Below are 11,394 nucleotides of genomic sequence, written 5' to 3'. Positions count from 1 at the left end.
ACTGTAAGCCAGCCCCAGTAAAATGTTTTCCACTCTAAGAGTTGCTGTGGTCATGGTGTCTTTGCACGGCAATTTAACACTAATACACGAATTAAACCTAAATCTTGTACCAGCACCTCAAGTGTGGACTGGTGTGGCCATTAGACATCTTTGCTGGTGGTAGAAACATCAGGAGGTGAAACAGCATAGAAGCAGAGTATATAGCTGAGGGTGTGGCCCTGATGGGGATGTAGAGCTAGGCAAGATGGTTCAGCAGGTAAGGGCACTTGCTGCCAAGCCTGAAGTCCCAAGTTCGAGTCCTGGGACACATGTGACGGAAGCAAAGATGCGACCTGAGCACTCTGTCTTCTGACTTCCACTCATGTGCCGTGCCGCCTTCACCTGCCACCATGCTTACAAAATGAGGAGGTAAACTGTCTTGTCTCATGTTTAAAGTGGAAGGCTATTGGGATCCTGTCTCTTTCCTTCCTTTCCTTCTCCCCTTCCTTACCTTTTTCTTTCATAGCACCTGAGGTGAACAACTTCCTCTGCTGTGTTCCCACCACAGGCCAGAAGTGACTGGGCCAACCATGAAGCAGCCTCAGGACCAGTGAGCCAAATGAGGGGTTTCTCCTTTAAGCAAGTTATTGTGTCACAGCAAAGAAAAGCTGGCTAACACAACCTGATCCTTAACCCTAAACAATACTCCAGTTAAAATCACCCAGCCATGCAGGATTGCCACACATTCCTTGCACACATTCCTACTGCCACTCCCAACCCCATTCCCAACCCCCACTCCCATCTCATCCCTATCCCTCTATCTCATCCCCCTCCTCCCACCTCTATCCCTATCCCTCCTCTCCACTCCCATCTCCATCCCTGTCCCTCCATCTCATCCTCTACTCCCATCCCCATTCCTCACTCCCACCACACCCCCTCTTCCACTCCATCTCCATCCCTCTACTCCATCTCCTCATCCTATCCCCCATCCCCACCCCCTACCTCATCCCCCTACTCCAATCTCACCTCCATTCTTCACCCCACCCCATCCCTCCACTACCTGCGTTATTCCATACCCCCACTGTCTTAGTTGGGATTTCTGTTCTTGCACAAACATCATGACCAAGAAGCAAGTTGGGGAGGAAAGGGTTTATTGAGCTTACACTTCCACATTGCTGTTCATCACCAAAGGAAGTCAGGACTGGAACTCAAGCAGGTCAGGAAGCAGGAGCTGATGCAGAGGCCATGGAGAGATGTTTCTTACTGGCTTGCTTCCCCTGGCTTGCTCAGCTTGCTCTCTTTTAGAACCCAGGACTACCAGCCCAGGGATGACACCACCTACAAGGAGCCCATCCACCCTTGATCACTAATTGAGAAAATGCCTTACAGCTGGATCTCATGGAGGCATTTCCTCAAGGGAGGTTCCTTTCTCTGTGATAACTCCAGCTTGTGTCAAGTTGACATATAAAACCAGCCAATACAAGTGGGGACTTGGATTTTATTCTTTATTTCATTTAAAAATACTTTATTTTTTGTGTACGAGTGCTTGTCTACAAGTATTTCGTCTGTGGCAGGCCTGGGGGTGAGACATGAAGAGTCTGGTTTGACTTCTGGCCACAGTGGGGACCAAGGCTCAGGTGACTTTTTACAGGATGTGGTAATTCTTACCTTGGGGGCCTCAAGGCCTGAGCTCACCAGCCCTGGAAGCCCAAATTATGCTATAGAATGCCTTACTTAAAAAGTCCCCTGAAGGTCTTGTGGTCTGACGGCTGCTGTCCTCATTCATGTGGCTTCTGTCAAAATGTCTGGAGTCGCAGGCTTGGGCTGGGTTATGTCGATCACATTAAGCATTTTTTAAAGGGCCTTAAATGTCACCTGTCCCCATAGCTACTTCACACCTTCACTTCAGTCAACAATATCCTCCCACCTCTGTGAGTGGGGGAGAGCTAGGAAGTGTTGAGACTCTGCAATCAGCTGAAACCACACTTAGCTTCTAACAGGATTCCAGTCTGTACTTAAAAATCCCTCTAGTCAGCAACTAAGTAGACCACTAACGGGAGACTAATCTCCTTTATAGGTGATTAGGACTTCCACTGCAGCCTCAGAAGCCAAAAGTGGGGACATCTCCAGCCTGTACCGAAAGAAGTTTTGGTCAGTCCATTACCACTAGGACAGCTGCAATCCAAAGAAGGGAGGGAGAAAGAAAAGAAAGGGAAAAGGAAGGAAAGAAGAAAAGAAGGGAGGGAGGGACAGAGGGAAGGAGGGAAGGGGAGGGAGGGAAAGAAGGAGGGAGGGGAGGAGGGAAGGAGGGAGGGAGGAAGGGAGGGAGGGAGGCTAACACCAGAGAGGCAGAACCAGGAGGATTCCAAGTTCTGGGAAAGCCTCTCCTACATTGAGAGACGTCATCTCTAATGTTAAGGAGCAGGTGGAGAGCCTGCCGTGCTCCTGCACTGGACACTGGTGGTGTAAAATGATGTGGCCGATTAGTAAGCAGTTCTACTAGAAAAGCACATTAGAGCACATGCTTGCCATGTGCAAGGCCCAAGGTTCGCTCTCCAGCATTCTCAAAATAAATAAATAAATAAATAAATAAATGTGTCACCCATTCCTAGGGACACCCTCAAAGAGTGAGGAACGGACACTCAAACGAAGATCTGCATATGAGCATCAACTGCACTGTTCACAAGACCAGAAGACGAACAAACAGGCTGCAGAAAACCCATAGGATGGATATTTAATTCTAAAAAGGCAATCGGTACTGAGCGGCTCTGAGAATGGATGAATCTGGACGAGAAGGCTCTGTACTGTACAACTCTATATGCAGGAAGCATCCGGAATGGGCAGATCCACAGACACGAAACATTCCATGGTTGCCAGGGCTGTGGAAGGGAAACAGGAAGGGACCAAGTACCAGGAATGAGGTTTCTACTTGGGCAATTCATACATAACCTAGTGAATGTCCCAAAAGTTGTGGAATGCACACTTTAAAGTACATTGTATATTGCATGAATTTTGCCTCAGTTTTTAAAGAGCATATACTCTCTCTTTTTAAAATACATATTTAATATTTGTTTATGTGTATGGATGTTTTGCCTGCCTGTATGTCTGGGTACCACATGTGTACCTGGTTCCCTCGGAGATCAGAACAGGGTGTCGGATCCTCCAGAATTTGTGTCACAGAGGGTTGTGAGCCACCCCCGAGGTCCTGGGAACAGAACTCACTGCAAAAGCTGTGAGCGCTCTTAACTGCTGAGCCTTCATCACTGCAGCCTCCAGTCCCGTGCATCCCACTGTTTTCTTTGAGATACTGTCTCACTGCATATCCATAGATGGCCCTGAGCTCTGATCCTCCTGCCTCGGCCTTCTAAGTTCTGGGATTGTGTGTGAAACACCACACACTGTCTAAAAGCATGCACTGTGACTGAAGCTCTCTAATTGCAGCATTTCATAGTCTGCCAAAGACAAACTCCCTCGCTCGAAAGATACCCTCAAAGCTCCAGTTTCCCTAAGAGGCAGGCAGGAGGGGCCCACCTCGGGATAACCTCACTCCACTCTGGGCTTTGTCCTTGTACTTTCTCAGAAACCTCAGGATCTGGAGGATGTGCAAGATCCAGAAGGAACTCTGCATTCCTCGTGGTCCAGCAACAAGACATGTCACACGGTCTTCCCAGGTACCCGCCACGAAAAATAAAAAACCCTACTTCAGTAGGCTAGATTCCACAGAAGTCGACCACAGAAAGGTTCCACGTGACAGAAGGATGCTCTAGCCCTAGAAGGAATGAAAGTGGGGAGTAGGCGGCTGTCAGTAGATACTAAAGTTTAGGGTAAGAAGCAAAGGAAGAAATATTGAAAAGAGAAAAATCAGAGTGTGTGGGTGTGTCGGTTACACGAAAAGAAGTACAGAGATACAAAAGAGAAACCGTGGCAGTGGGAGGGGAAGGCGGGGCGGTGAGGCTTGTGTACTGTATCTCAATTTCACTTCAGAGTCACACACACGCGCACACACACACACATGGACACACACGCTATCAGACATAAATGTATGTTTAGCATATTCAAAATCTAAGATTGAAATTTGAAAGGTCAGAGTAATGCAAACAGACACAAACCAGCCTGGTATTATGTTGAACTGACAACCACACAGAGCCAGGAATCAATTGGCGCACTCTGATTGCACACAACGGGTTTGTTCTGAGAATATCTGGTGTTTAGTAGACTTACTGATACTGCTCTTATCATTCTGAAACTCTTCTCCACACGATATCATAGAAAACAAACACACACATATGTTCTTTACTGGAAAAGGATGAAGGGCTCTAGCAATAAGTAAAAGTTAAAGAGAAACCCTACAACGTTACCTTTGAGATGGAGAGACCAGTTTGGATTCGTGATTCAAGCCAGAAGAATTTCCTACTTCCATCCACTGATGGACACAGAAGCCCTGACAAGCCAGTAGCCACGGCCACAGGCGCCACCAAGTCCTCTACAGCACACTAGTTCAGAAGTCAGGGCTGCTTGAAACAGTGACTGATTCCAGGTCTGGGGCTAAGAATGTGTCACAAGCCTGGAACGCCATGTCTGATGAGAAAGTGAGACAGGACTCAATGATAAATGTCCTGGGCTCTAACTCCGGGTGCTCTGCAGGAGCTGTAAATGCTCTTAGCTGCCCATCCACCTTCCCAGCTCCTGAACTGCTGTTTTTTAAGTTGCAATCTTGCCAAATGAATTCAAAAGCTGACCTCAGGCTGCTCAAAGGTGCAACAATCTGAATGTCAAAATGAGCAAGGACTTCCGGGCACTACACAACATGCCGGCATACTCAGAGGCGAGATAAGGCATCGAGTCCCCGGATCTGAAGTTTCAGATGGTTTTGAACTACCCCTCGGGTGTTGGGGGCTAACCCCAGGTCTTCGGCAAGAGCACAAATGCTCTCAGCTGCTCACTCACCTCCCCAACTCCCCGGTTATTTTTTTTTATTGGAATTATTGCAGAAACAAATAACCAAGTAGTAGATATAAGGGAAGTAAAAACTTTAAAATAACTATTCTGCAGCCGCCAGGATTTTCTCCAGACAAGATCCATCAGTTCCTGGGTGAACCTGGTACCCCACTAAAGCTTTCGCCATGCGAGGATCCCACAAAGTACTGATTACAAACAAAACTGGAGAGAGGCTTGGTGATCAACTTCATATCAGCAGCCCATGTGCCATCATTTGATCTCAATTACATGCAGGGAGTGAATCACAGATGTGGGACCCGTGCCCCAAACTCTACACTGATAATCATGTTAGTAATGACAGGTCTACAGTCAGAGCGGATGCTTCCAAAAAGGTCATGCCACAAAAGCAAACAAGAAGTAATGATAACAAGGCAAGGAAAGAACTATTCTAGATTAAAGACTAAACAGCCATGTTTAGACATGAATTCTGGTTGCATGCTGGGTAGGGGGAAATGCTCCCCCTATGAAAGACATCTGGGGGACATCTGCAGAGCTCCAAATGCAGGTGGTGTGCTGTGTGCTGCTATGGCTTCGATCGTGGCGTTGTGGTTTTGTAGCAGAGTGGCCTTATTAGGAGATGTTGGTCTATTTGGAAGTGAGGTCTCAAGATGTCAGCAGTTTGCTTGCAAATAGATGTATTTGGAAAGAGAGAGAGAGAGAATATGTTAACAATGGCAGGATTAGTAAATCCTTGTACTCTTCTTTCAAATCCACAGGCTTGGATTTCCCAAAGCACTCGTGCCGTGGGAAATGGCAAGGCACACAGAGAAAGCTGTCACAGACCCAAGGCTCCTGTCACCACGGTGGTGAGACTGGCTCTCTGAATTACAACAGGCTGATCCCCTTTATGAAGTCGCCTTGAAAACAGAAAGTCTTCCCTTCGGGTTCCTTGAACCTCTTCCCATCCCTACCTCCAATTCAGCACCTGGCAAAATCCCTAACCCATGTGGATACTGACCCCCGAGGGCACTGTGCATGTTTAGGAGACACCCATGGCAGACAGTATAGATAGAGAGTCCCATGCCCAGGGCACTGGTGGGGAATCTCTGCAGCACAACAATTTCTGAAGGCCCTGGCAGGTTCCAGCCCAGTGCTCTTGTCTGGGATACCTGTTACTATGTGGCCCCTGGGCTCTGCAAAGGAAGCCTATACTTCAGAACACAGCTGTGGCTCCAAATAGCATCCAGGGCTGGTGAGGTGCTAAGTGGGTAAAGGAACACACTTTGTGGGCCCGATGGTGTGAGTTCAATCCTAGAACTCACATAAGAGACCGGACTCCACAAAACAGTCCTGCCATGTGTGCACTATGGGACAGATGCATATGCACAGGCACTGTATTTTAAAAATTAGAAGTACATTCATTCATCTATTTATTCAATTATCTGACCAGTATTCCTGCAGCACCAGCAATGCCTAGGCAGTCTGGAACCACGGGAGACAACAAAGAGCAAATAACTGTGGTCTTTGCTCTCACAGAAAAATTGATGAGAGAGGGGAAGGGAGGGCCCATCAGAGATGGTGGTGGGAGGAGCTATCTGAACTGACATTTGAGTGACAGGCAGTGCAGTGTCCTGGTTTGAATGTGATTTTCCTGTGTAGCCTCCAAAGACTGGAAGCTTGGTCGGCAGCATGGCAGTCCTGGGAGGGGATGCACCCTTTAACAGGCAGAGTCTCATGGAAGATGGCAGGCATGGGAGAGTCAGGCATTGAAGGACTCCATATCGTTCTTGAGGGACTTGAGGGGTCCTGGTTAAGTCCTGCAAGACCGAATTTATTTTCAGTTCTTGGGGGGGGGGGGCGTCTTTTGTAGGGGTGATGTTGTTTGTTTTTTCAGGGACAGGGTTTCTCTGTGTAGCCCTGGCTGTCCTGGAACTCACTCTGTAGACCAGGCTGGCCTCAAACTCTGAGATCTACCTGCCTCTGCCTCCCAAGTTCTCAGATTAAAGGCGTGCACCACCACCACCCGGCATGCACCAGTGAATTGTTACCAGAGAGTAAACTTGGATTCTGAGTTTCTCTAAGTGACTGTCTCCTCTTGCATCTTGCTGTCAGCCATATTGTGATCTAGCAGGAGGGCTCTCACCAGAGCCGAGTACATGCTGGTGTTGCGCCCTCAAATCTACAGAAATATGAGATAAATAAAACTTTAATAAGTACAGGTGTTTTTATAATAGCAAGGTGTGATGGTTTGTACATGCTCAGTCCAGGGAGTGGTTCTATTACAAGGTGTGGCCTTGTTGGAGTAAGTGTGGCCCTGTTGGAGTAGGCGTGTCACTGTGGGTGAGGGCTATCCTCCTAGCTGTGTGGAAGCCAGTATTCTGCTAGCAGCCTTCAGATGAAGATGTAGAACTCTCTCAGCTCCACCTGTGCCATGCCTGCCTGGATGCTGTCATGTTCTTGCCTTGACAATAATGGACTGAACCTCTGAACCTGTAAGCCAACTCCAATTAAATGTTGTCCTTATAAGAGTTGCCTTAGTCATAGTATCTGTTCACAGTAGTAAAACCCTAAGACACAATGCAAAACCAAACAAATACAATAGGAAAGTAATCTCCAACTGTTGTTTTTGTTCATGTGGGGGGGGGGGTCGCGTGTGCAAATACATCTATATAGATGGGGTAGATTTGGGAATGATAAACTATTGAGGAATAATTTCAGGGACATAGCTTATAAAACTGACCAGATAATGATAGCTTTCTTCAGGACACACAGGAGAATTGGAGTAGAAGGATGTCCACACTGGTCACTGAACACACACTGGAGCAGCTCACACTTTGCTGTGAGTATGTGAACTGCTCATGAACTAGTGGCCATCAGAGCTCTGTGTGGCAGGATGTCTTTTTTAAAATTTTATTTATGTATGTATATGGGTGTTTTGTCTGAATGTATGTCTATACATAAGAAAAAGGCAACAGACTTCATGGGACCACAATTTTAGACCGCTGTGAGTTGCATGCTGGGAATGGAACACAGGACCTCCAGAAGAACAGCCAGTGCTCTTAACCACTGAGCCATCTCTCTAGCCCCAAGGAACCCGTCTTGTACCTCTTCTAGAAATGACTACTCTCCTCAGGGAAATATCTCAGAGTCCTCTCAACTCAGAGTTCTTCCTTGTTGAAGGGCAATTCTGACAGGAGCTGTGATTGGACGGGCTCTGCGGCCTCTCTCCTGAAAGCAAGATGCGTGTGGAGGGGAAGCTCGGGAACACGCAGGGCTGTGGGCGCACGCATTCACCCAAGCACGATTCTCTGGGGATTTGCTAGTACGAAGATGTCTGATCAGCCCCGCAAAGGTTCACAGTGGTTCATGCCATTCATATTTGATCGAGGAAAAGAAATCCCAGGGATTGTGCTGGAGAATGGAACCTTAGTTCCAAACGCTGATTGAGTTTCCCCAACACTAAGAAATTCTCCCTGCAAGGAATGTGATGTGTGGGAAATGTAGCAATGAGATGGAATCTCCCTTCCAGGTGGATACCCCAAAGGAGGGGCGAACCAGGCCATATATGGAAGAAAGGTGGGGGGAAGGACAGAGCAAACACCCCAGGAATCAGCTTCTGCAACACAAGACCACAAACTCGGTAACTTAAAACAAAAACTTTCATCTTTGAAGACTAGAACTTCAAAACAAAGGTGTCAGCAGGGCCACATTCCCTCAGAGGCTCTAGAGGACAGCCGGTCTCTTCCGGACTGCTTCCAGAGACCTTGGCTTGTAACTGTACCGTTCTAATCTCTGCCTTTGCCTACCCCTCTTCCTGTGTGTCCCTCTCCTCTGAGCCTCTTTGAGAAGGACACATGTCTTTGGATGGTGATCCTATCAATCATTTCCTCTCAAGGCTTTTTTTTTAATATTTGCGCAGACCCTGTTTCCAAATAAGGCCACCTTCCTAAGAATTATAATCTGGACATGAGACTGTGTTATCAAACCATCGAGTATGGGAGGCAGCGGTTAAGCTTGCTGGCTTTCTGACTTGGTGATGGCGTCTTGTGGCAAGGACCACTCATTCTGGGACTACACTGAGAAACCCAGCCCTGCCACAAGTTCTCACCGCTGAAGAAAACACAGAGCATTCTGGGAAAGGCTGGTGGACTCCATCTATGCAAATGGTCCTCTCTTTAATGGCTGTTCCCACGTTCCCTGCTCTAAAGCACTCTGCTCATTAACCAAGAACCCAAAGGGTCTGCCTTTCATGTAACCTGCAGCTTCGGGCGTTGGTTTTGCTTGTCCAACCAGCTCCAGCCTTATGCAAATGATCCTTTCACAATGATCCCGGAGTGGGCCCTGCGATGGCTTTTGTATACCAGATTTCGACCTGTTCTGTCCACGATGCCTAGGAGTTAGGGAGTGAGAGCCACAAAAATCCGTACTGGAAACTAAAATGCCTGTGGTCCAAGTCATCCTTTAAAGTTTAAATTGTAAACCAAAGGATCTGGCACCTCCATGTTTCAGAGAAAAACCAACCAGCCACCACACGTGGCAGGTGGGGCTCCTGCACCCGGGGCAGGTGTAGTTTGAGGTATGGATGGGAAATAGCAAAGAAGAAATATGCTTAAGACATCTTTCTCCTCCACGCCCAGATTTTGTAGTTGACTTCCTTACACTGCCGGGAGAAATTCACAGCATGCCGTGTTTGTAGATGAGCTGTTTGGGCCACGGAGCAGGGCAGGTGCTGAGTTCAAGTCACCACCAGGTGAGAAAAGGGGACAGGAGATGAGTCTTACGATTCCACGGGATTCATTCAGAGACCCCTCCACATTCAGAGACCCTTTCCACGAAGGGGATTACGGGGAAAACTTAACACTGAGCTAAATCACCTCTTTGTCCTGTTTTCTGGTCTTCCAAGCTGAGACTCTTCCTTGACTAAAAAGTCCCAAAGACTTGGCTCCTCCTTCCTGGGCAATGGTTCTCACAGCCACAGGGATTTTTTCATTCCCAGGATTCCTGGATCTATATCATACTCCCTCCACCCCACAACCTCTCACCTCCTCAGACACCTCCAACCTCATCTCCCACAACCCTCACGGCCCCTCCCAAAGCAGCCCAGGGTTGTAGTTTGTGCCTGGGGGGTAGGCAAGGGGCTCCATGCCAGCAGCTGGCCTCTCCCTTCAGCGAGCATCACTGTCCTAAGAAGGGTGGACACTAGTTATGAAGTGGACACCTTGCCTTCCTTCCATCTAGAATTCAGCAGCTTTGGAGATTGCAACATTGGCCTGCTTTTTAAACTGCCTCCCTGCTAAGCCCTAGCAACTCACTAGGGGCCTCCAAGTGTTGGATGAATTAAAAATATTCGCTGAGCTGGGCAGTGGTGGCGCACACCTTTAATACCAGCACTTGGGAGGCAGAGGCAGGTGGATTTCTGAGTTTGAAGTAGCCAGCCTGGTCTACAGAGTGAGTTCCAGGACAGCCAGGGCTACACAGAGAAACCCTGTGTTTTATATATATATATAATTCGCTGAACATCTCTTACTCAGGACATACTAGGCCAAAGGTATGGGCACAAACTCAAGCTTTATAGGAAAGTCACAATGTCTCCTTTCACACCCACTGCAGCTCTCCTTTCTATCTTATCTCCCTCCCCTCTTCCCTGAAGGCAAGAATCGCAGTCCCTTCAATCTATGGAGTCAGCTGAGAATTCAGGGTTCCAGGACTGGGACTGGGTCCCCAGGAGGAATGAAACGGGGTGGGGGTGGGGGCGGGGGGAGGAGCCTCCTGAGAATGGGACCACCCCCACCCCCCCCACCCCCCCCACCCCCCCCACCCCCCACCCCCCCCATCCCCCCCCACCCCCCGGCAATGGGCTGATCTCTCAGTTCCAATCCTGTGCACTTCTCCAGCGACAATGGTCCTGAGGCTTTGAAGACGAAGGCCGAGGACAAACTTTGAAGAGAGTTCCAAGTTTGCATACAACTCTTCCGGCACCGGTCCCACCCCTGGGGACTCCCCAGGGCCACCTAGATCAAAGAACTGGCAACAGTGCCTCTGCTCGTCTAACCTGCAGCCATGCAGCGCCTCCTGGTGGTAGAGGTCTCTTTTGGGTTCCCTAACTGGGCAGAGGACATCTAATTCCTCCTTAGAACTTGAGGTCCTTTCTCTTTTCCGTTTTCATGTGACTCAAGAAATATGTACAATTTCTGTATTATGTATATTACAAGTTCTAAAAATTAAAGTACCATACACTTATTTTTTTAGAGACACAAAGAAAATTCTATATCAGTTTTGCCAGATAAAAATTCAGGGTGTACAGTTAAATTTGGATTTAAGAACCACAAAAGATAATTGCATGGGCAATTATTTTATAACTGATCTAAAATTCAAGTCTTAAGTGTCTTTTGTATTTTCACTTGCTGAATCTGGGTACTCCATACCTTTAACATAGTTTTCCCTTTCTTGATGGAGGATTTTACTAAACAAAAGGGT

General features: G+C 47.8%; 1 long non-coding RNA gene across 1 annotated transcript; it reads left to right on the top strand.

Annotated features, from left to right (window-relative positions):
* The first annotated feature begins 2,060 nt into the window (after positions 1–2,060).
* LOC127692970 (uncharacterized) lies at positions 2,061–11,088 on the top strand. The gene is made up of 7 exons (XR_007979562.1): positions 2,061–2,130; positions 2,592–2,734; positions 3,560–3,650; positions 5,694–7,409; positions 7,681–7,756; positions 9,555–9,667; positions 10,812–11,088. It is a non-coding gene; the product is annotated as an uncharacterized LOC127692970 (long non-coding RNA).
* Positions 11,089–11,394: the final 306 nt, after the last annotated feature.

The sequence above is a fragment of the Apodemus sylvaticus genome, chromosome 9 (assembly GCF_947179515.1).
Source record: "Apodemus sylvaticus chromosome 9, mApoSyl1.1, whole genome shotgun sequence".
NCBI classification, from domain to species: Eukaryota; Metazoa; Chordata; class Mammalia; order Rodentia; family Muridae; genus Apodemus; species Apodemus sylvaticus.
Note: the sequence above shows the minus strand (reverse complement) of the source record. Positions and strands in the feature narration are given on the sequence as shown.